The following is a 6,545-nucleotide window of genomic DNA, read 5'->3' as shown; positions in this document are numbered from 1 at the left end:
TTTGAGCCCCCAATGTCACTCCTAGATATGTCCCCAAGAGAAACGAAAACGTAGGTCTACACAAACACTTGGACATGAATGCTCACAGAAACATTATTCATAATAGCCCCAAAGTGGAAACAACCCAAATCTCCACCAACTGATGCACGTATAAATAAAACATGGTGTACCCAGTAATATGATTCAGCAGTAAAAGGAATGAAGCACTGATACGGGCTACAACGTGGAAACGACGTGCTAAGTGAAAGAAGCCAGTCACATGGGACCACATATTCCATGATTCTATTTACACGAAATGTCCCGGCAAATCTATAGAGACAGAAAGTAGATTAGCTCCTAGGGTTGTGGGGGATGGGGGAATTGGTGGTCACTGAGCGCAGGTATCTTTTTGAGTAATTAAAATGTTCTAAAATTGATTGTGGTAGGGGCGCCTGGGTGGCTCAGTCATTTGAGCGTCTGACTCTTGGTTTCGGCTCAGGTCATGATCTCACGGTTCGTGGGTTTGAGCTCTGCATCGAGCTCTGTGCTGGCAGCGCAGAGCCTGCTTGGGATTCTCTCTCTCCCTCTCTCGCTGCTCCTCCATCCCTCCCTTCCTCTCTCTCTCCCTAAGTAAAAAAATCAACTTTTAAAAAAAGTTTAAAATTGATTATGGCAACAGAAGCCCAGTTCTGTGAATACCCTAGAGGCCACTGAATTGTATACTTTAAATGTTGTAACTTGTATTGTAAGTGAGTTATATCTCAACAAAGCTGTTTTTTATTTTTCAAAAATTTTTAATGTTTATTTATTTTTGAGAGAGAGGGAGAGCTCAGAGTGAGTATGCATGAGTAGGGGAGGGTCAGAGAGAGAGAATCTTAAGCAGGTTCCATGGATATGTGGAGCCCAGTGTGGGGCTCAATCTCATGACAATGAGATCATGACCTGAGCCCATATCAAGAGTCAGGTGCTTAACTGACTGAGCCACCCAGGCACCCCAACAAAGCTGTTTTTTTAAAAAGGATGTCTTTGATAAAAGAAAAAAAACAAAGGAAAGAAGAGAGAGAAAGACAAACCAAGAAACAGACTGAACCATAGTGAAGAAACTGATGGTTACCAGAGGGGACATGAGTGAGATAGGTGATGGGGATTAAGAGTACACTCATCATGGGGCTCCTGACTGGCTCAGTCGGAAGAGCGTGTGACTCTTGATCTTGGGGTTGTGAGTTCGAGCCCCACGTTGGGTGTAGAGATTACTTTAAAAAAATCTTAAAAAAAAAAGAGTACACTTATGTTGAACACAGAACAATGTATAGAACTGCTGAATCACTATAGTGTACCCCTGAAACTAACATAACACCATATGTTAACTCTCCTAGAATTAAAATTAAAAACTTAATACAAGAATAAAAATAAAAATAAAACAGGATGTCTTTGCTGCAGTGAGAATAGATATGGGGTGGGGTCCAAAGTTGGAGACAAGAATTCCAGGACTAACATGTTGGGTTAGGTGGTAGAGACTTGGACTAGTCCTGACGGCGAAAAGTGATCAGATTCCAGATGTATTTAGAAGGTGGGACTGACCAGATTTCCTGACGAAGTGGAGATGGGGCGAGGGGAAAAGAGGGGCGTCAGGCATGACTCCAAGTTTCGGTCTGAGCGTCTGGATGACCTGAGTTGCTCTGACCAGGCTCTGGTGGATACACATCTTCGGGTTAAGGAGGCCACCTGTGTCACCTTTGTGTACCGAGTTATCAAAAAGAATGTTGAATTTCATCAGTTTTTCTGAATTTGAGGTGAACCTATATACGTTTTCCTTTAATCTGTGAATGCTGTGAAATACACTAGTGGATTTTCTCATGTTAAACCTTCATTCTGCTCTGGAGACAAACCTTACACGATCATAATGTGATTTAATTTATTTGTTTTCCCAACTGTTACCATTTTTAATACATTGCTAGACTTCATCTGCTAGCATTTATCTAGGACTTTTGCATTGAGTTTTAAAAATCAGATTGGCTTGTCATTTTCTCTATTCAAGTTGTCCTTGTCTCACAGAATTAGGTGAGTTGCTTTCCTTCTTTCTTCTTTTGTTTTCTTTTCTGGAATAATCTGTATGAGATACAATATAATCATTCCTTGAATGGTCAGTAAAACTCACCTGTAAGACAAAGTGTGTGTGTGTGTGTGTGTGTGTGTGTGTGTGTTGTTGTTGTTGCTGTTGTTGTATTTGTTGTGTTTCTCTTATGAATAGAATATTAACTACTGAAGCCATAATCTTTACGGGTAGGGGCGCCTGGGTGGCTCAGTGAGTTGAGCGTCTGACTCCTGATTTGGAATCAGTTCATGACCTTGCCGTTTGTGAGATCAAGCCCCGGGACAGGCTCTGTGCTGTCAGCATGGAGCCTGCTCAGTATTCTCTCTCTTCCTCTCTCTCTGCCCCTCCCCCAATCACATAAGCATGCACATACACTCTCTCTCCCTCCCTCTCAAAAAAAAAAATCACTAAACTTTAAAAAAAGAATTTTTATGGTTATAAGTTAATGCATGTATTAAGAAGTCATTTTTCAAAACTGTCCATTTTATCTCTTTTTAAAAGTATGGGTATAAAGTTGTCCACAAAACTCTGATTTTTAAAGAAACTGCTGAGCCTGTAGTGATGCTGTTTATATGCATTTCTCTATTTTTTTTTTCAGTGTCCATCAGTCCCATTAGAGTTTTCTCTATTTTATTTTTCTTTTTTTAAACTTTATTTATTTATTTAGAGAGTGGAGGAGAGGCAGAGAGGGAAGAGAGAGAATCCCAAGCAGGCTTTGTGCTGTCAGTGTAGAGCCCAACGCTGGGCTTCAACTCACGAACCATGAGATCATGACCTGAAACCAAGAGTCAGATGCTTAACTGACGGAGCCTCCCAGGCACCCCTTTATTTTTCTTTTTATAAAACCAATTTTTGCTTTTCTTGATCCACTTTATTGGTTTTTTGTTTTCTATTTCATTAATCTCTGCTGCATATTAATATCAACGTAAATGGCCTGAATGCCCCAATAAAGGAGGAAATTGTCAAAGTGGGTGAAAAAGCAAAATACAACTTTACACTATCTATAAGAAAATTTAAATTGCTAATTTCTAATTACACTTAAGTTATAAAAACAAAGATAACTACAAACTAAAGGATGGGAAAAGATCAGGAAACACTAATGAAAAGGAGGCCGACGTGGCTATCTCCATTTCAGACAAAGGAAGTCTCCAACACCAGGATTATTACCAGGAAAAAAGAGGAACCTTTTATACTGATGAAGACACTGATTAACTCAAAGTACATAATAAAACCAAAAGTATATGTGCCTGATAGCATAGCTTCAAAACAAATGAAGCAAAAAACAGTAGAACTGCAAGAATAAATAGAAAAATGGGGGTTCCTGGGTGGCTTAGTCGGTTCAACTTTCGACTCTTGATTTCGGCTCAGGTCATGATCTCATGGTTCAGAAGATCGAACCCCAAGCCCAGCTCTGTGCTGGGATTCTCTCTCTCCCTGTCTCTGTCCCTCCCCTGCTCATACTCTCTCCCTCTCAAAATAAATAAATATTTAAAAAGAAAAGAATCCTATGAACAACTTTCTGCCAAAAATTCCAAAACCTAGGATGAAATGGACAAGTTCCCTGACACAGTCTACCAAAGCTCACTCCAGAGGAGATAGATTTCATGTCTATGTCTGTTGAAGACACTATGTTTGCTGTTAACCTTCCAACAAAGACTAGTCCAGGCTCAGGTGGCCTTATTCATGAATTTGACCACACAAGGTTTTCCAGAAAACACAAGAGGATGGGACACTTATTATTTCATTTCATGAGGCCTGTATTCCTCTCCACCAATATCAGACAAAGATTACCCCAAAACCCTGCAGCGTAATATTCCTAGTGAACGTGGACACAGAAGGCAAATTTAATACATCACGACCAAGTGGGGTTGATTCCAGGAATGTCAGGCTTGTTTAGCATTGGAAAACCAATGGTTACAATGAACCATAGGAGCTGAGGGTGGTAAGCCTCCAAATGGCTCCCCAAAGGATACCCATGTCAAATCCCTGGGAGCTGTAAAGGTGACCTGATTTGGAAAGAGTCTTTGAAGATATAATTAAATGAAGATATAATTAAAAGATATAATTAAACTTGAGGTGAGGAGATGGTCCTGGGTCACCCTACATCCAATGATGACGGTGTCCCTCTACAAGGCACAGGGATATTTGAGACACAGACACAAGGGAAGGCAACGTAAAGACTGTGAAGACAGAAGCAAAGATTTGATTGATGTGGCTACAAGCCAAGGGACACCTGGGGTCACTAGGAGCTGGAAGAAGCAAGGAATGGATCCTCATCGAGAGCCTTGAGGGGGAGTATAGCCTCACTGAAACCTTGATTTCAGATTCTGGCCTCCAGAACTATAGAGGAGGTTAACTTTCTGTTCTTTGAAAATGACCAATTTTTTGGGCATTTGTTATGGCAGCCTCAGGAAATTAATACACTGACTCGAAAAGAAAAATCTTATGATCATCTCTTTTGATTAGAAAACATTGACAAAATCCAACAAAAATTCATGAAAAAAAAAAGAGAAAACAGGGTATGTATGACCAAGTTCTGCAGGAAAACTCTGGTGGCTACCAGTCAAACCTCACTTAGGTAAAGAAGGAACACAAAACAACTACTATAGGAATAAAAGCTGTGCATTTATGGCAGTTGTAGAACAGGGGGTTTGTCTAGCATACCCAGTATGATTGGTGAATGGGAAATAGCATTGATCCTGACCACTCTCGGTCAGTTTCTTTCTTTTCTTTTCTTTTTTCTTTCCTTTTCTTTTCTTTTCCTTTTCTTTCTTCCCTTTCCTTTCTTTCTTTCCTTATTTCTTTTCTTTCTTTCTTTCTTTTCTTCTGTCCTTCCTTCTCCCCTCCTTCCCTCTTTCCTTTTCTTTTCTTCCTTTCTTATCTTTTTCTTTCCTTTCCTTTCTTTCCTTATTTCTTCTTTCTTTCTTTCTACCCTTCCTTCCTTCTCCCCTCCTTCCCTCCTTCCTTTCCTTTCTTCCTTTCTTATCTTTCTTTCTTTCCTTTCTTCCCTTATTTCCCTTTCTTTTCTTACTCTCTTTCTTTCCTTCTGTCCTTCCTTCCTTCCCCTTTCTTTCTTTCTTTCTTTCTTTCTTTCTTTCTTTCTTTCCACAAAAATTAGGGGCACTTTGGGGCACCTGGGTACCTCAGTCAGTTGAGCATCCAGTTAAGATCAGGTCATGATCTTGTGGTTCGAGGGTTTGAGCGTTGCATCGGGCTCTGTGCTGACGGCTGGGAGCCTGGAGCCTCCTTCCGATTCTGTGTCTCCCTCTCTCTCCGCTCCTCCCCCACTCACATTCTCTCTCTCTCTCTCTCTCTCTCTCTCTCTCTCTCTAAAATGAATAAACATTAAAAACAAACTCTTTTTTTTTTTTTTTAAATTAGGGGCACCTGGGTAGCTCAGTTGGTTTAGTCTCTGACTCTTGATCTCAGGGTTGTAAGTTCAGATCGTGCACTGAGCTCCATCCACACTGGGTGCGAAGCCTACTTAAAAAAAAAAACTAAATTTAACAGTTTTGCATCACAAGCTTGTGATTCATGCTTACTGTAAAGTGGAGGTTAAGGTTGTTTTAGAACTTCAAGCTCAGTAATTTTGAACACTGAAACATTCATCTGGGATGTACTAGCAACATTCAGTATTGACCGTCACTGTTAACACAATTTTTAGTTTTCCTCATTAGTTTATGTTGCAGGAGTGTGCCTAAGCAGCAAGCAAGCAGCAAGCAAGCAGCAAGCGGAGGTTAAAACAGTTGCACTTATGTTAAATGTTGCTTTATAGCACAATACCCTAAAAGCTTTGGATACGTGTTGAAAAGTATGCTTTTCTGTAAAACTAAAATGTCGGAGCTAGGTCTATGGTTAAGACAGAAAATACTCGGCCCGTTTGTTCACTCTAGCTGTTTGGTTTAATATCCTATAAGGCAGGTAAGTGCATACCTGACTTTTTTTTTTTTTTTCAAGATTTGGGACAAGTTTGAGATGTAATACCAATACTTTAGGAGTTTGGTCCTGTTGTTTGTATGAGATTCTGAGGCTCTGATTTAAATATTTCCTTGTAGGGGCGCCTGGGTGGCGCAGTCGGTTAAGCGTCCGACTTCAGCCAGGTCACGATCTCGCGGTCCGTGAGTTCGAGCCCCGCGTCAGGCTCTGGGCTGATGGCTCAGAGCCTGGAGCCTGTTTCCGATTCTGTGTCTCCCTCTCTCTCTGCCCCTCCCCCGTTCATGCTCTGTCTCTCTCTGTCCCAAAAATAAATAAAAAACGTTGAAAAAAAAAAAAAAAGAAAAAATAAATAAATAAATAAATATTTCCTTGTATTGTGATTTCCATTAGATATATTGTACCAAGCAAAATTTATTAAATAAATCTTCCTTTGAAAAACTGAAAAAAAAAACAACAAAACAACACAAAAAGGAAAGAAGAACTCTCGGCAAACTAGAACAGAGGTAGAGGAACTACTTCAACAGAGGTATGTACA

Source organism: Neofelis nebulosa, chromosome 18 (genome assembly GCF_028018385.1).
Source record: "Neofelis nebulosa isolate mNeoNeb1 chromosome 18, mNeoNeb1.pri, whole genome shotgun sequence".
Taxonomy (NCBI): Eukaryota; Metazoa; Chordata; class Mammalia; order Carnivora; family Felidae; genus Neofelis; species Neofelis nebulosa.
Note: the sequence above shows the minus strand (reverse complement) of the source record.